Raw genomic sequence first — 19,652 nt, forward strand, 5'->3', positions numbered from 1 at the left:
CAAGGGATGGAAAAACTTATTTTGGAACTCCACTAGGGTTTGTATTAACTTTCCTTTAAAATGTACCCTTGTGAGTTATGTGTGTAAATACTACAACTCTATATCTAAAACTGCAAGCTGCTTTATTTATTGCTGAGCTGGAATAGCAGTCTTTCAGAAAGTGATCCTTCACATTACCCCCAGTTCATCCTGCTTTGCTGTTCAGCTACCCTCTTAGTATTGGGTTGAGGTATTCTTTTTAAACTAGGTAGCTTAGCAGGTGGAGGTCAGGGAACAGTTGGTCAGACCTCTGGATTGTAGGTACTGACAACATGGTTGGATGAACAAGGTGCTAGACCTTCTAAATCAGTGTTGCTCTTATGTATTCCCAGTTCCATCAGCTCCTTAGCATTGGTATTCCTTGACACAGGCACCCTGAAGTACTTCTGGAGCACCAGTTTTCTCTAGTATTTTACACATAGCATATTATAAATTACGAGCTTTGTGCTGACCTTATAATTGTTGCTGAAATTATAGTTTTAACTGGAAGACCTGCATTCTTTTACTTGTCTGGAACTCAGAAGCATGCAGATGTCTTTCTGAGCACAAAGGAGTTACGGTAGAGCAGCAGAGGGCAGAGCTCAACTCGGGAAGGAAGAGGGGAGGTGGTATTCATTAGGCTTGTATTTAAGTGTCCAGAATATCCATCTCTAACTGTAAAACCGTGGATAAGGTGTGATTCAGAAAAGTCAGCTTCCTGACTTAGAAATGGCTTTTTACTTGGCAGAAGTTGTGGGTGCTCCTTTGCATTGCCAATCCATACTGCAGCTGGGTATTGTCACGCTAACAGCTCCTACAAAACAGCTAAGAGCCAGTGCATTAAATGTGAGTAGTAGGTACAAAACAGATTGAGTGTTATTCAGAGTGAAGTGCACAGCTACTAAACAGATTTGTCACATGCTTATGATCTGAGAGATAGATGCGATGGATGTAATATTTACTCATAATTCTACAAGGTGTGTTTGCTATGTTCTACTTGGTGTCCAAAAGCGATGTCTTAATTTCCTTTCTCACTTTTCTAGAATGCAATGAGATCTCACATACCTTCTACCTGAGACACATACATTAGACTGTAAAAGATCCGATGATAATTAAGAACACTGAATCAGGAACTGCAACACCTTACAGAATTATCTGTATTTACTGAGTAATATCTTAAAACAAAGAAAGCAGACTTTGAGAGAGGATGGACAGCCTAGTTTAAAAGTTCTGAAGCCTTGTTTGAGCACATATCCAAAGGAAGGGTGTATTTGTTTGAAAATATTCAAGAAAATTTCTCAGAATTTCACTTGGGAAATTACTTGGGGATGTTTTAGTCCTTATTTCCTGAACTGAAATTGAGAAAAAGGAAATTGGGAAGGACAAGGAAAAGCCAGACAAACCTTACCAACCTCTATTTTTTGTAGTCCAATTACATAAAAAGATGATATTTTCCAGAGGCCGCTTTATCTTCATCTAGTAGTCTAGTCTTGGTCTTTTTGGGGTCCCAAATATCTTGTTATAAAAAACTGCCAGTGAAGTCATAGAGATATAGTTTTCTCTTATCATTGGATCATTTGGGTGGACAAAGTGCTCAGAAGTATAAAAGTAAGTTATTCAGACTGTGTATTTTAAAAATTTGTGTAGTATACATGTATGTGCATTAAAATCGGTACATATATTCTTGCTTTAATTTTATGTACAGTGCTTTCTGAGTCTAGTTTCCATTCAGAGCTTTTCTACCCACGTCCTCTTTTGCTCATCCAGCTCTGGATTTCTTCTTATTTAACTTGCCTGGAGATTTAAAATAGTGAAGGCTGGCTTCTTTTCTACCTGTATATATATCTGGTGGGATATAAGGAGGTTTTATGCTGGTTCTTACCCTGTGTGGTTGGGAAGGAAGAGTGAACTGGGAGAGGTTAGTTAACCAATGTGCAGAATGGGGAAATAGTCCATCTCTTGCCCTCTGTAATTCACGGACTATTTTAGACACTAAAATTGTGACAGCTTGCTCTTGTGATAAAGATGTTAACAAGACAAGAAAATGGCATTAATTTAATCTATTCTTACAGGTCATACTGAAATGAGTCTGTGATGATACAAAATTATAATAATAAATATGGTAGTAATTTTACAATTCTTTATAGATACCATTCGCCATCCTTTCACATGCAAATGTCCTATCCCATCCTTCATGGCAGTGATTTTTTTTGAGCCATCCAGACTCTAATTCAGAACCTTCTAGTAGTTGATTCCATAATTACATTATATTGCAAGAACAATACAAAATACTATTCCAAATTAGGATCTCAAGACTGTTCTCCTTTTATTTCTCTTTCTCCCAGTCTTCTAGGAAATTTCCATTTTAGATGTTTTCCACGTTCTCAAAAGTGAATTATATCATCAACATTCTTAGATCATACTACATCAGTAGCTAAAGAACAGCAGTATACAAACCCTACAGTATTGTTAAAAAAAAAAAAAAAAAAAGTATATATATGATTTAAAGATATTTTCATGTGAATGAAAGCAGAAGTTCTGATTTGTTCAGTATTTGCAGTATCTTTGGCAAACATAACACATTAATTCCCAAATACTGAAAAGTTTTATAAATCTGTGGGCAAATGATTATTTAAATAATCATGATTATCAGTTAGTTAAAATTCAGTACTTTTGTAAATGCCTCAGTCAGTCAAGGAAGAAAAATACTATTTTTTTTTTCCCTAAGGATTATTTTAAAGATTAATATTAAATTACAGGAAGAAAAAGTAATTCTAATCAAATCTGAAATTCAAATTCTAATTTAATTTAAAAAAAAAAAAAAAAAAAAAAAAAAACAAAAAAAAACCAAAAAACCACAACCAACAACAGAATTGTGTCATCCTTCTTATTTTCTGACTAGTTTATCTCAGGAGGACTTTCACCAGTTGGTGTTTATGAGCCACCTGGGCACTGGCAGTTGCTGAACCAAAGCAGCTGATCTGCACAGGTGTAGGACTCTCAGCTGAGATGAGCACTTGTAGCCCAACTTTAGCAGCAACTTCACCATTGTGTATTGTTGAGTTTACACCTTTGTAATCTGCTAGATACAGAGGGTGGAGCACGGCCCCTACATTCTGTTTAATAGCCTCAATTACAGGTGGAAAAGCACATGGTATGTAAATCGGTGCTCACTAGATGTGTAATAATTGCAAGGTCGGTGTGGACAATGTTTTGTTGAAGTGCTACTTTAAGTGAATAATTTCAGTGATGAAAGTGTATTTTTTCATATTTGAGAGCTAATGTACTGAATGGGTCTTTCAGAAATGTTGCTCCAATTGCACTGTAATGTTAGAAATAGCAATAGCCAAATTTCACCAACTTCAGCACTAAGAGCATATCTTAGCAGATAATGTGACACAGAGGTGCCTGTAATTGTGCTGGGATTCAAAATGCAATACTCTCAGATTTTGGATGTGGAGTCATGGGAGAGGAAGCTGAAGGTATTTAGTAGTTGTAAGCAAAGCAGACAAGGGCAGAGTTATGTTTGCTGGAGGTTCTGAAAGCATTAGAGGAGATCACTACGGTAGAACAGTTGGTGGGAGCACATGCTCCCCTTTCGAGAGCAACATTTCAGGATGCCTCTGTGGATTTTGAAGAGGATAACCGTGATTTCCTTTAAACAAAATTAAATTTATTTTAACTATGAGTGTAAGTTAAATGTTACGCCTTCAATTTTGTTTTCAGATATTTCAAGAGTTATTTCAGTGAACAACTTCCACTGGCTTGTACAGAGTAAGATCTCATGTGATATACTCAGGCAGAAGTTCTCAAGATATTGAATTTAAAACAGTTTTGAACAAGTTTTACAGTAGAGCTGCAGAAAGGACTCCTGTTCTTCTTTGAAGCACTAGTTATTCTTATAAAATTATTAAGCTCAATCTACTCTTTCATGTAAATGTAAAATCGGTGATTCAGTGCATACTTCTTGTATGCAGAAGTACTTCCTTCACTGTAGTGAGATTACACTCATGAGGAAATACATATACTAATGAAAAACATCAGCAGTCTTAAGAGTCGTTTTAGAAAAAAAAATCTGCAAGACTATAGCATAACTATAAACAAAGGGGACCATAAACTATAGAAAAACTGTAGTCACGTAACGTATTTGAGATCAACAGATTTTATTATGTGTCTTTTTTACCATGGTGGTTTGTGATGTAAAGGCTCTAAGGTGACTTTAAATTAATTTACTCTGTATTCATAATTCTGATTTAACAAGGTAACTTTAATTAAGCTGATTATTTCTCATTAACTTCTGTTAAATATCAGAGTTACTCTTTTTGCTTAAGTCAATTTCATATTTTCTTCCATGCAAATTATTTCTAATTTATTATGAAATTCAAGAAAGTAAGCATCAGAGTAAAGAGGATGTTTATTGGCAAGGGTCTAATTGAGCACACAGAAGTACCATTATTCTTTATTACCCTCATTATAGTGCAAAAGACTTGAGCTAGCCTTTCAAGAAACACAATTTGTAACTAGATGGAGAAGGTTGGAAAGAAACAAATTCATTTCTCTATTCAAACCATGGCAGCATGAGCTATTCCTGGTGATATGTGTTGACTACCTTTTTTCCCTTCACTTCTCATTTTTTCTTCACTATAGCTCAATGATTTTTCATTATGCTTACCTGGCACACAAGGATCCCTCTATAAGACAAGGTTGGGGGATGAAGAGTTGTTAACAAAACCTGCCTCCCACTAAAAGGATGCATGTGATTAAAAAAAAAATTGGCAGGGCTGATTTAGTGACAAATTTCAGTTTCTTGATAGAATCATGGAACATCAGTTTTATGAATAGAACTGCTCTGAAATTTTATACAAACCAATTTTTAGTGGGAGAATTGGAACTTACAGTTACAGATAGTACTCTTGTTTTGGTTACAAAGTCAAATTTTTCTAGGTAAAAACAAAACACTTTTTTAATCAAAGGAGGAAAATGTGCGTAATAAATTGCTCTTGCTTTCAAATTCACTTCTTTCTTCAAATGTTTGGTCAGGAAATGAGTATACTATATGCCTTGATTACTATATGCCATGAAAACATGACAAAAAATAAAGCAAATTCAACAAGTTCTTTTGTTTTAAAATTATGGTCAGCATGATCATATAGACCTAAGGAAGATGTTTAGACATGAGGAAGAACTTTTTCTCTCAGAGAGTGGTCAGGCACTGGAATGGCTGCCCGGAAAGGTGGTGGAGTCGCCGTCCCTGGCAGTGTTCAAGAGGCATCTGGATGAGGAGCTGTGTGATATGGTTTAGTGCTTGTGGTGGCAACGGTGAGGAGGAATGGTTGGACTAGATGATCTTGTAGGTCGTTTCCAACCTTGTGATTCTATGATTCTATGATCACTGCAGTCATCTCTTTGATAAATTCCCATTGGAATCAATGGTCCTCAGACTGCGAGACCAGAAATCTGCATGTTGTGGAAGGTGATGCTCTCCCTTAAGCCCAAGCACTGTTTTTTATGTTACTCACATTTAAATGCAAATAAGTTATGCGATATAAAATTGATTTTGTGCTCTTTTGTAGAAAACTGAAGTAATTGAAAGAAATAGGGTGACAGCTAGACACACTCTGGAAGCCGTGTGGTAGGATTTGGCCAACTAGCAGACACATTTAATTGCACAAACACAAAGGAAGTACAGAGGGTAAGGAGATTTTTTTTTCAAGCCACCTGTATGCTGTAACTGCATTAAAAAGAGGAACATATCTGGGTGCTTCTTTTATTTCCGCATTTGGGTGAACAGATTTCTAAAGACGACTGTTCCCTTCTTATAACAGTCTCCTCCAAATGAGAGGAAAAAAATGCTTAAAATAACTGTCAGTATTAGAACGCGAGAAAACACATTCACCACATAAATTAAATAATTGTAATCAGAAGAGTGGAGTTATCACATTAAGAGGATTTCAGTGAATAGATGAATTCTGCATATAACATAATCAAATTGTCAACATTGTTCAGTCTGGTCCTACTTTTATTCATTTCCCGGATTTTCTGATTAATTTAAATCATGGTTAATTGAGTAATGAAACATTCAGGAAAGTTCAGTTTGGTAACGACAATTTCCACTTGTTAATACACATTAGTAGAAAGTCTGAAAGATTATTAAAAGAAAAATGTTATTTTTGACTGCAGATTACTTAAATTCTGAAGCCACTTAAAAGGACTTGGTAACACCTTGTGCCAAAACCCCTCATGTTTCACATGTTATGCAAACAATAGAATTCTGGTTGATTTCCTGAGGAGGAAGAAACCTGGGTTAAGAGAAAGAAATACCTCATTCATTATGACAGTTTTATATTTTATATTATATATATATATATGTATACACGTGTAATATATATAAATTATATACATATATTATAATTTTATATTACTGATATTACTGAAAGTGAGGAAACAACAGGGTGGAGCATTATTACATCATCCTGGTCTGTCAGCTTTTGCCTTCTCCAAGTTCAGTGACCTTGTCTGGGGCTCCCTGGCCCATCTATTCACATTCAATTAGTCCCAGCCCAGAGTCAAGAAAAGCATGAATTCTTGCAGACAGGGAAAACAGAGAGTTTTATTAAAGTTGGAAACGCATACTGCAAACTTTGGTAAAGAGCATCTGTTTGCATGGTATGAGCAGGTATTGGCAAGCAGACAGCTGCTGGCATCTGCCCAGCAATTGTAAATTGAGCCCTTGGCTTAGAAGTTTAATTATGCTAATGTTGCACTGGAAATATTGTTCATTAATTATGATCTTAGTAGTGTTTTTTCTGAGAACTTAGTCAAACTTAAAGAAGAGCCTTCCTAAGACTGCTTTTTCTTTATCTCAGTATGTATTCATTGACTGGTCTTAACAATGTCAGCTATGAAGTGGTTAGTATAATAAAATACATTTAACCTGATATTTTGATAAAAGATACCATAGAAAAAATTATAATTCTTTAAAATGGAAGTTGATGAGGCAAAAAAATGGTCTATCTGAATACCACTGATCCAAATGGTAGAGGTGGACAGCTGACGATAAAGTACATTATTCCACTCCACCGGATGAAGTGACTTTCAAGGACTGATTAGCTCCATGTCTGAGAGGGTTAGCCCCCTGCCTGTTATAACAAGTGCCTATGAAAGGGAGAGCTGCTCTGACAACTAGCTATGCCAACCGTGAAGTTATTTCAATACTTTCTCTGCTAACAAGTTGATTAATCACATCATCATTTTGAAAACCTATTTCGTATTGAATAAATCATTTTCTAATAAAGAGCAGTTAGGAGTGTAAAACTTTGACTTTGTCTCAATGGCATTACCAGCCATACAGCAGATTCTGACTCTCTTCAAGTTCTCTGTAATTAAGATGACTTTTTAATGCTGACTGACAAGTTTTATTTTAAAAATGCAGCATACACTAGGCTAATATCCTAGGCAACGTTGCATCATGAATCTTCTACAGTGAAGAAATGTTCAGATTTTACTATGAGCATCAATGTTAAATGTCTATTATTTCTATTAGTTCTCCCGATTTTTTCTTTGGCTTTTGCTATTAAGTCAAATGTAACGTAAGCAAATGGTTGCTGCCACACGACAAATACATCACTGCACATGAAAGATCCAATGTCTTGCATTTGAGACATCACATAATTGTTTGAAACGTTTAGAAGAATGTAGATAGCCTGTGAGGAAGAAAAGATGTTCCAATTAGTTTTGGAAAGTGTTCACTTTTGTGCTCAAAAATTTGAAGATTTGAAAAATATTGAGTTTAACATTTAGTGGGACTGCAATAAAGCATATTATGAACAGTAAAATGAGTATTTTGTCCTCATAAAACAGTTCCTATAATGACGTAGCATTAAAACCACCTTGTGGACCAGGAAAAAAGAACCCCAAACAAAAAGATAAACTGATATTTTTAGTAAGTCCAAGATTTCACATTTGTATAATTACATTCTCAGAAAAAGTGGAATAAGTGCATTACTAACTACCTTCCTTTTCATTGTTGCAAATTACTGCATTGTCTGTTTGGGGGTTTAAAAGTTAGTCTTTGTGTTTCCTTGTGTTAGCAGAGATTTCAAGGTGACTGGGCTCCATGTCTAGTTGCGGTAAGCCTTTGTATTGTGTTTCTGAGGAAGCTCTAGAGCACCATTCTCCAATAAAAGCAATAGGTAATTGAGGACAACTTCCTTAAGCTGCAAGTCAGCAGTGAGGTGATCGTAGAGGGTACAATTCTTGAGAGCATTATGGGCAGGAGAAGCTCTCAGGTGCAGCAATCTCAAAACAAAGCTGTAGTACTTTTCCCTCTCTCGTTTGTGGGAGTTCTTACAATACAATGGGGGCATGACAAACCCGGGGCTGGACTTGGCTCTGTTTTCTGCCTGTTTCTGACATGCATTATCAGTAACTGAGTGGTTAGATACGATGGTATTTACTTGGGACTCCGAAAATTTTTATGATATGAATTCAAGTCATTCCACTAAGGGCTATTTTGCATTTTTAAAATCTAGTATTCTTAGCTAGTTTCCTCCAGGGCATGAACACACTTAGTTAAACACGGAGCTGGAATTATAAATTTGTTTCATTTACCTTCTCTCTTAAACTAGAGGAAAAGAGCAGTATTACAGTAATAGCAATGACTAGAAAAGAAGAAAATAAAAGCTGAAAGTTCTAATCAAAACTGCAATCAGAAAGATGACAAATGGCAAAGATTATTAAATTTTCTTTGCTCCCTTGATGAATTTAATAAAGAACTAATCAAAGATCATTAGAAGGCTTTTGTGCTTGGTGTGCATTGTAACTGGATTGCAATCGGAATTTATGTTTTAGCAGTTATCTAGAGTTGAATTGGATGTGTAAATATAGAAAAGAGATATTTTTAGCTTTTTTCTTTGAAAACATTTGTTGTAAGATATATATCCATTGTATTTTGCTTCTGAGCTTCACTTGGTAAAAGCAGATAATCTTTCACTCTGACAATTAAAATTAATGTCAATGTTTAGTTTTAATTTTCAATGATTTTTGATTATTTCTTTCTTCAGATTTTCCAGAAATTTAGAAAAAAAATCATTTATTAGCTAGAAAATCTCATAAGCATTACAGCTTTTACAACTACTGATAATTTATAGAGAGCCACAATAACATGGAAATTTATCTTCCGCAGATATTCAGGATTAAGTTAGCACTCTTAAATTATAAAAGGTTCTTTTAAATTTCATTTTTATATCCTTTATTTGGTTCTGGAGTAATAGTGGTTATTAGATTTAGGAACTGAAGGTGTTATCTATTTCAAGTAAAATTATTGACACTGTGAAGGACACAGGAATTTTTTAATGTGTGCTGGCAAGGAATAGGAGAAGGGTATAACAAAGGAGGTATGAGCTTGTCTGCTCCAGTAAATTTTGAGGTGTATTCAAGATCCATTTTTCCATCTCACAGGAGTCTGCATGCTGCTCTCACAAATATCTGCATGACCATCTGAAATGGGGCATGTCTTTCCTGCAGCTGTGGACGCTGCTGAAATGCACCATCCACCACCTCACTGTGCTCACATCCACTGTTAGATCTCTATAAATGTTCAGTAAACATTGATGAATGTCAGTGGGTGCCATTTTCCTTCATTTCATGGAAGAATTCAATGATACACACCTTTTCTTCATAAACACTCCCATGTCAGATGCCACTTTGTCAGACTGCCCCTCTACTGCCGTACCACAAACATCTGCCACTGACATCATGGGCCAACATAATTAAACAGGAGATATTACTTTTGGAGCAGCCTTCATATCACAAAATTCACTACCCAAGCACCAGTATATTCCCAAGTGCTCTGCAAGGACACATGTAGTGGAGGTATGAGATTTCTTCTGATAGTATTCAGTATCATTTATTTTTTTGCCAATCATTTATGTGACTGTATCCATGACATGGCATAGTACTAGAAAAAAGTGTTTTAGGGGTGCAGCTTCTTTTAGATTTTCTTTCCCTGTGGGAAGGAACCTCAGCTGTAGACCTGGCTCCTACTGGTGTGTGGAGCCACCACTACTCTCAGTAAAGTGACCAATGAGCACCATCAGGAATGTACCACACCTCATTTCATTCTTGAATTTGCTTTGCTTTGAATTCAAGCAGCAAGAGATTGTCCCTTTCCTTGTCAAGCTGCGGAGCGTATCGCAGTTTTGATTCCTACACAGATGTTTATCTGCTGTCGTGGAGTTGCTCCTTGGTATCTATCCCCTTTAGAGAGAGACGACATAGATAGTCGTATACTCTAGGACCCATTTTCCAGCTATTTGATGCCATGCATCCTTCTTGAATGTAGACCCTAGGTAAGCCTTAAGTTAGGTGAATGCAAGCCTTTTTTTGAAGTCCCAGGTTTTGTGTCCACTCCTCTCCAGTTTGTCTAGAAAATCCACTAAGAAATGTTTGACCTGTGTCTATTATTCACTATTATTCTGTTGAAAGATTTTCTAAGAGCATCTGAGTACACAGGCACTGCAGAGGCCAAGGACTGAACATACCCTGAATCTGAGATATTAACAGACTGATTTTTTTTGTGTAACTGTCATCGCTTTAAACCCATTGGGTCTTCCTTCGTCTTCAAGAGGAACAAAGGACAGTCCAACTCTTCCCAAGAAATTGAAGGCTTCCAAGGGGAACAAAGAAACAGGCAATATGAATAACAAATACATTATCACCTCACAGGAGCAGGTGAAGATCATGTGCCTGAGCATGGGGTTGTGCCCTTGGAAATTGTGTGCATCCCCCCTTGCAGTATCCAGCACCACTTGTTTCCTACAGCCACGCAGAGTCATGGGTACAGGAGATGTGAGGGAAGAACAAAACCTCTGCTTTAGTCTGTGCTCAGCATCAGATTTGCTCTTGCTCTGTCAGCACTAGTAGCTGCCCACTCCTCTGAGCTGTAGAAAACCTTTAAGCATGCACCTTCTGGCTGCAAAAGGCATCCCACATCTCTCATATGGTACCTGTGCTGGTACATGCAGTCTTGATTCCATTCCATGCATGCATCAAGGCTTTGTTGTTCCTGTGAGAGATGGAAAGCAGATGTGTAGTTCTGCATGAAGATGTGCCTGGCTTTTACAGCTCTTACTGTCCAGAAACTGCAGGGCTCCTCACCAGGATTCAGCTGACAACAAAATTCCAGTTTTTCCATACCCTTAGCTGTATGAGCAAGGAGGTTTAGTTTTTATGCAGTACAACAGGTATGATCACAGCTATTTATTGATATGTCTTACAGGGATTTCCACTTTTGTGGAATTTGTTTCTATTTACTGTAATATTTTGAATTTGTGAAAATGGGGAAAAATATTACAGTGAGTTTCCTCGGCCAGCATCTTTACACTCCAGTGAAATAAGCCATGGGATAGGGAACCTTAAAAAAAATTATATCCAAATTACCTTAAAGCATGGAGAAACTATGGAGGTGTGAGACAAGGGAGGGCAGCACGTGTAATGCTGTATTTTTCTGTGAGCACTTGGGAAACTTGCCACAGAAAATGTGTCTGCAGTGGGACTGAAGGCATGATGACAGCAAGAGATAGGAGCACATACTGCAGCAAGGATTGCTGCTCAGATCAGATTTTGAGATGTACTCTGTTAGATTCCAAATTTTCTCTCATTGCCCAAGCTAGCTGGTTCAGAGCTGGAGTGAGTGTGTTTCCAGACACTGAACACTTTACATTTCTCTGGAGGCACACAGGCAAAAAGACAGAATATGGACTTGCTGGCTCTCAGTCTCTGCCTCCTTCCTTCCTTCAGCCAGTGCTTTCACTCTTGCAGATAGCATCGTAAATACAGTCTGACCCCTACACTCTGGCTGACTTCTGTACTTCTTTCAGAAGTGCAACACTTAAAATAAGTAAATTTCTAGTTCCTTCACCATAATCATAGCCTGCATGCAGTCCTTTCCTGCTATTTATTTTTAATTATTTGTTCAGCATTGGAAAAACAATAAGCTATATTTTATGATTGATAAATAAAGCCATCTACGATTTCATTACCTTATAATATTTCTTGAAAATGTCATCAAACTATGCAGCAAGTTCTCTCCTTCTGTATATTTTCTAGTCTCACAGAAAATGCTGTGTACTATAGGCATACTCATCACACCCCCACCTGAGAAGTAAAGTTCAAGACTGCAGGAACTGGCAGGTGCTGGCATAGCCCGTGCGCCTTGCTGACAGACACACATTTAGCACATTAGATCACATTAATGCTTTTCAACAAATCAAGGCTAGAATCAACTGTGCCTTTCTCCATTTGTGCCTCTGTCTATTAGTACTTTTTTTTTTTTTTTTTTTTTTTTTGCTCTTTGGCCTGTCTTCTTTCTGGCCCCTGAAGACAGCCAGAGGCAGAGGAAGAGCTCAGAGCTCTGTGTCTTATTCTTATTTTAATATTTGAAATAGCATGCAAATGTTGTGATTAGAAATGTCTACAACAGAAAAAGAAATAGCAGCATCTCTTGAAAAGAATGGGAATGAGGGGGAAATTGTTCCCAGCCTTATGAATGTACAAGAAAATACAAGCTGTAAGCATATCTGTCCATGCATTTTCAGATAGAGAGGGTGCTAAATCCTAAAGTTAATCTTCCAGTATCCTAAAAAATAATTTCTTGGTTTTTGGTGTTTTGTTTCTGTTTTGATGTTTGTCCTTTAGTCGTTTTATATAAATATGTCTGTATGTAGCTTTTTGTTTGAAGTAGTTGCATATGCAGGTAAATATTTCCCAGCTACTATGTTTTTCTGGCTGTTACATGTAAAGTCCTATTATCCTTGTAACAATTCTCTGGTGGATGATGTTAGCAAAATTTTTGTGTGCTTCAAAATGTATTTCAGAGCTGTAAGAAGGCAATTGTTATTATATGCAGATGTTTCCTGTGGCAGTTTTAGAATTTTGCTGTATTTCTTCACTGACTCCAGGAATAACTGTTGCCTTAAATGTTCTTACACCTAACTGCTGTTTGTGTACAACCATCGTTTCTTTTGTGAAAGACCCCTCCAGACTGATATTAAAGCTGTTTATGCCCTAAATAAAGATAACCAAGGAATATTTTGCATGGGGACAGTTATAATTTAGGTCTCCCAACATAAACAAGACTCTTTCACAGAGAAAAGTAGAGCATAAACCAATATTTTCTGTTTTGTACTTGGAAAAGGGAGAAACAAGATTTTATTCTTGCTGAACGCTGAATCTTCTATCTGTGGATAATCCAAGGAATTTCACAGGTACTAATGATTCACCTGAAATAACTGTGACCCCACTGTATTTCATCTTCTGTTGCAAGTCATCTGCTTCCTGATAAGTCTAGAGAACCATACAAAAGATACATACATACAAAATGCTCTGGTCAGCATTTAGAAGAAAGAATGTGCCTGATGATGACTTGGTGCGCTCTGAGCTATTGAGAGACTGATGCAAACCTCCCTTCCACAGCCCTTGCAGTCCCTTAAGAGCTGAGGGACGCTGTGCGTGGCCCACAAATGTGCCAACGGGACCACGTGCAAGGCACAAGTTCTGGGGCCTGACAGCCCCTGCACACCAGGACCTGGCCTCAGCACTGACACAGGGCCTGCAGCCATCAGGCTCCTGGGGCTGGAGGCACTGCCGAGCCATTGCGCTTGATTTTAAAGTGGGAGAGAGCTGCAAGATCCTCTCTTCACACAGCATTTCCTCCTTGAAGTGGTATTACTGTTGGCTCTAAAGCAAGCGTGTTCTCACACTAAAGATTACACTAAAACCCACCATGTATTATTTATAGAGTAGCTCCCAGGGAATGTTTCCTAATTTGAAGGAAAAGCTTGTGGATTCTTGATGGCCAAAATTTCTACTTATTTGACCACTCATTTTCTACTCAGATTTTACTACTGTGAAATGATTTCCTGTTATTAGCATAAAAGAGATGTTTTGTGCTATTGCTCCTTCTGCCTTAAAGATGAGAAAATACAGGTTTGAGGTATCTGGTGAAAGAAAGCAAAATCAACCTTTAGGAATTTTACAATGATTCTGTGTGATTCAGACCTGTGCTGTTTGATGAACTGTAATGTTGGCACACTGTCATTTATATTTTATTTATGTGACAAAATGTCTTTGCCTTCCATGTGTGAGCACTGAGTATCTGGTATGTTTCATTCTTTTCTTAGTGGCCATGTGTGCTGCATTTTGTCTTTGAGAGCAGTGGAGCTTACTTTAAAGTTGTGAGGACAGTATATCAGAGAATGTCCCCATGCTATCAATTAATCTCATAGAATGTTCATATAATCCCTTTGCAAATATGTAAATGCAGTGCCACTATGGGGCTGGCAAATAATAAACAATAGTTACCTTATCCTGGGTATTCCTTCATGTAATTCCAGCAATAATTTACTCCTTGTCTTCCACTCTGAAGGATTTAAATGGAATGACCTTAATTCTGGTTTTGTTTGCTCTCAATCTACTAAGCAGCTGCAGTGAAGACGAAGACAAACAGTAGATTAACAGTGGTACCTTTTATAAGGCTGATTAGTTCTCAAAATATGCTCAGTGGAAACAAAAAAGCACAAAATGAGGGCTGAGAGAGAGGCTTTTACTCTTTTCATTGAAATTGCTACGTTCCTTTCAGTAACCCACAGATACTGATTTTTCAATGAAATATTTTCTGGGAGGGTGATTGTTTTCACCAGCACAGCATGCATAATATTTCGCAGAATCACAGAATCAGAATCATAAACATTGGAAGGGAAGTACAAGACACATATTTCTGAAATAATTGCACTGCATTCACTTTTCTGTTTCAAATGAGAACTTTTTGGTGCATGAATTGAAAATATTTACTGGCATTTCCTAGCACTTTTTTTGTGTGTAACAGTACTGGCAGTAGTTAAAACCAACACAAGATTTGATGCAGGCGATAATTGTAATTTGTGCAACTCAAAAGCTTTTTGCAGAACTGTTTTTTGTATGTCCAAAGTGTGTGGCAGTAAAGCAAATCGAGACAACGGGTTGTAAACGTAGTTTATGGTATAGTCTAAGAGCGCCTGATAATACCCCATAAATTTTAGAAGGAATGGGAGTTTGTCCAATTAATCAGCCAGACAAAATATATGTACCTGAGTTGGTGTTAGTTAAAGCCACTGCCAGGGGAAAGATAACAGTTTGATTGGTATTTCTGCTTTTATTCATCTACCCAAAGATTTCCCCTTCAACAGCACATGGTCTGCTCTGTTTGCTCATTACTGAAGTGGAGGGGAGAGCAAGCTGGCTGATGTGACCAGCTCTCTAATTCACTCACATCCCCTTCCTGAAACACCTAGGCATTCCTTAGATGTCTCCCATCAAAATCCTGACCCAGCCTGACCCTGCTTATCAACTGCTTGTTGTTCTTTCAAAGAGTTGAAAGGATTATGGCAGATTAGCTAGCACAGCTCCCATCCCTATATTGTTCTGTGACATTCAGGTCTGTAATAAAAATAGAGTAACAGTTTTAAAGCAAGATGTAAGAGTGGACATAGTTCTAGCTTGCTATATCTCATGTTTTGATACAGCTAAACTAATTGTTGCAATACTTTTAATTTGCATTCATCAGAAGCTAACTTGGTTATTTTTCCTTTTTTTCAAGATCTAGATTAGTTACGATTAAATTCACCCCCTAGCTGTTAAAATCCATCCTCTGTGAAGAAATTTTTCTCACTACTGTAAAATACACATTTGTGTTTTGATATAACATAAGCACAAAGGGATTTTTTTTCATCTCATTCTAATATTTATTTGAATTTTTAAAGTATATAATTGTTTATATATCTAGAACTATTGAGAATAGCCAGAAGGTATTTGGGCATTAAAATATTGAGTTCTTAGGAAGAGTTTTATTTTGGAGTTGTAAGTCAAAATAATAATAAATAGCAATAATGAAATACCAGAGTATGGTGAGTGCATCACTTTTATGTAATTTTAGTTTAAAAATAGATCGTGTAAAGAAAAAAAAAAGTTGATGAAAATAAAATGGAGAGGGAAAGAAAGTAGCTGATCCAGTGCTTAGACAAAGGGAAATTCAAGCTCCCAAGCAACTCACAAACCTGAATTTCTAAATTTGCCATAATGTCAGGTTTGAAAGAGGAAAGATAGTTTGGACAGTAGTGTCAGAGCCTGTCTTGCCAATAAGAACTTAGGAACCAAGGTGAAGACAAAAGCAAAAGCAGCACCAGCATTAGTTCCTTTCCTGGAAATCAGTAAATCAGTTATCCCTTTAAGTCTTATCTCCCTTTTCTTTTTTCTTTTTTCTTTTTTTTTTTTTTCTTTTTCTTTCTTTCTTTTTTTTTTTGTTTTGGATAAAGTCTCCCGAGTCAAACACAAGCAGAGAGAATACCTCCTGCTCTGGAGAACTGGTGAGTAGTTTTCGTCCTCTTCATCTTCACTAGTAGGCGCCTGCAGGACTATAGGCTCAAGAAGTGACATGTTTTCCTGTGTTTTTCTTGTTATATTAACTTTTAGAAATTTGGGGAATTGTTGGGTTAGGTCACATTTAAGTGTGGCTTTGAGAGAGGAAATGGTGATGGTAAGATTTGTAATCACCTTTTGGGCCTGAGCAGTTGTATGGAAGCCATCTACCTGTGTAGCTGTGGATAGCAAAGCATCACTTCTCTTCAAGTTAAACTGATGTGAGAAAATTCTGGTCTAAAAACCACAAAACCACAGTCTTTGTGCTGCTCTAGCTTGACCTAAAAAGCTTTGCTGAGGTACAGAAACATGGAAGTTTTTATGGTTATCATTTTCCTTGATCCCTGTGCAGAGCAAGTCCCTTTTCTTCCACTGTCACTTTCAACTGCTTGGTATATGAAACAAACTCTTGTACTCTTGTTTTCATTTTGTTGTCCAGGTTATAGCTGATGTTCGGGAGAGGGTAGGAGGGAAGAAGCTTTGTCTGGCTCTGAAAGGCACCAGATGTGCTTTTTTTTTTTTTTTTTTTTTTTTTTTTTTTTTTGAGCCGAGGAGAAGAGTTAATTAAAATGAGGTAATAATATTAATCTGTTGATTGCAGTGAACGTGTGCTGCGACAGGAGGGGGAGCTCTCAGCGCATCAGGCAGGGAAAGGGGGCTGGAGGGGATCGCGGCTCTCCCAAACAAGACAGGGGCCAGGGGAGGGCAGGCGGATCTCACCCCGTCAGGGGAATACCTGCGTGTCATTGATGGCTGCTGCTGCACAGCCCAGAGCAGAAAACAGGAATGAATATTCAGCGATGAATACCGGTGGAAATGCTGTTGGGAGGAATGAAGTGCAAATTAAGAAGCTTTGGGAATCTTCTTAAAGTGTGTCTGCTTTGATTGCTATTTCTGTAGATTTTTTGCTATGTATTATATTTAACAGAGGAAAAGAAAAACAGAATACGTGTTTTCTGTGCACTAAGCTGTAAGTACCTTTTTCAGATATCGTAATCATCCTTTGCAGCTGAGAAGGCAGTAGAGCTCTCTCCAAAAAACAATTGTCCTGTTTTAGCATTTCTGAAGATACCCCTTATGGAAAAACCCTCCAGAATTTAATAAGAGGAAACTAAACAGAGCTATATAGTAGTATCATAGAATTAAAAGAGAATTAGGAATTCAGTAGGATTTATACCTCTGCCATAGACGAGGCTGTCATGGGCTGCATGCTCACCTGCCTCTGCTGTGCGAGTAAATAACCCTTGTGCATACATGTGAGCACACTGCATCCTGAGGTACCCCAGCCTCAGAGGTGTCCATGTGCCCGGCTGTGCAAGGCACACCTGTGTGGCAGCCCAGGTCAGCAGCATGAGGAAGGTGGATGTTCTTCTGCAGCAAGACTGGCACTGATACCCAAGTCACTTGGTTATTTCTGAAATACCAACTCTTTGGCCTCTCATCACTCTGTGATGAGGCAATTTTCTTTATTTGTTTTCCTCAAAGGTTAAATCCCTTTGAGGTTGCACATAATAGGCATTTAAAAGTTTCCTATTCTTGGAAAATAGGCAATTGGATATTTTTCTACCTTCACCCGCATTAGTCAGAAGTTTCTCTGCAGCTAATGTGCTTACACTGATTCCCCTGCAAGGAAATCAGTGCAGTGCCTCCTATTTTTATTGCATCGTTTTTCTTTTTAGACTCCCCATCTGACACATATTTGTATGAAGCGCCTGAGAGGCAAAGGCTTCCTTCAGGTATTCGTGTGTACCACCAATTGTACCCCATGTGTACGGGACATTTCCAGCCCTGCTGGCCTCCAGAAACAATTCAGACAGAGTTCTGGCCAAAAACAAAAGGAAGACAAAGACAAGTGTTAATTTCATTTTACGGAATTGAATAGGAAAAATTTATGTTAACAAGTACTACTGCTCAACTTCAGCTGCTCTGTGCAGTTTTTCAGAATCACCAAGGGCTGTTCCAGCAGACAAAATCTTACCCAACTCTGTGCCTGTGGGACACAAACCTGCTCAAAGCCACAGTGCTGAACTGCAACTGTAGCTGAGGTAAACTCCAGTGGCTACACAGAAGACAGTGAGTGTACCCAGATCATTTTTATGCTAGGCTACCTTTAACAGGCCTTTCTGCTTGCTTGTTTGAAGATTCTTGAGTTTTATTGATAAATTAGTCCTGTTTTGCCTGCAAATTCATGGAACTTTGGTGACATCCAGTGACAGGTTCTGCTGAAAGGTATTTTTTCCCAGGAACGACAGGAGAGAAATGTTGGTACCCTGCTGCTTTCCCCTAATGGTGCGAGCAGGTGAATTTGAATACAGGCTGAAAATCAAAGGTGCTGGAACCCTGTATTATTGATTTTTATACGCTGTTGTGATCTTCTTTAGGATTATCTTCAATCTTCAGACTTTAAGTTGCTGTTGAAAGGTATTAATTAATCACAATTTAAAGCAAATATTTTGCCAGCCAAACCATTTAAATAAGACAAAGTCTCTGAAGAACTTTCTCAGGGCTTCTCCCATAATTTTCTTCCTATTTGAAGTTTCTCTTAAAGTAATGGTCTGAATGTCAAAGTCAAAACTGTGAGTACAGCGTGATGTTCTAATACTATTTTTTTTTCAAATTAATAGTGGAGATAAAGCTCATTCATTGGGTAATAAAGAACACACATTCTGATGGTGATGGAAAAAGTAATAAGCTAATTATGATAGTTTACTTGAAAAGGCAGAAATTCATAGATTAAAATTCTAAGAGTAAATTATTGCATTAACCTCTTGAAGCACAATGCTGTAAGCTAAATAGAATCGGGGTCAAATGACATAGTAAAATGGAGAGAAATAAGCAATGCTAAAGCTGTATCATTAAAAACCATATTCAAGCTAAATTGCAAAATGGTTAGTATTGTATAGTAACATTCAAATCCTAGCAATTGTTCTTTTAATAAATATAATTTCTATAGCATTTTCTTAGATTATTCAGTTAATCGTTAGTGCTGTTTTACCTCTTTACAATAATGCGCACTTTCTTTTAAAAAGAACTTGGTTATTTCTTTGGTCAGGGCCTATTTGCTCCTTTTTTATGTGAGATTTTCAATACTCTGCAATGATGCAGAGCAAAAAAGGTCCATCCACTTCACTTGTGATGCCTCGTGCATTACCTAAAGCACAACAGAACAATGCCAGACAACA

This window comes from Centrocercus urophasianus, unplaced genomic scaffold, assembly GCF_019232065.1.
Source record: "Centrocercus urophasianus isolate 14NV4802_14NV808 unplaced genomic scaffold, USGS_Curo_1.0 seq_14, whole genome shotgun sequence".
Lineage (NCBI taxonomy): Eukaryota > Metazoa > Chordata > Aves > Galliformes > Phasianidae > Centrocercus > Centrocercus urophasianus.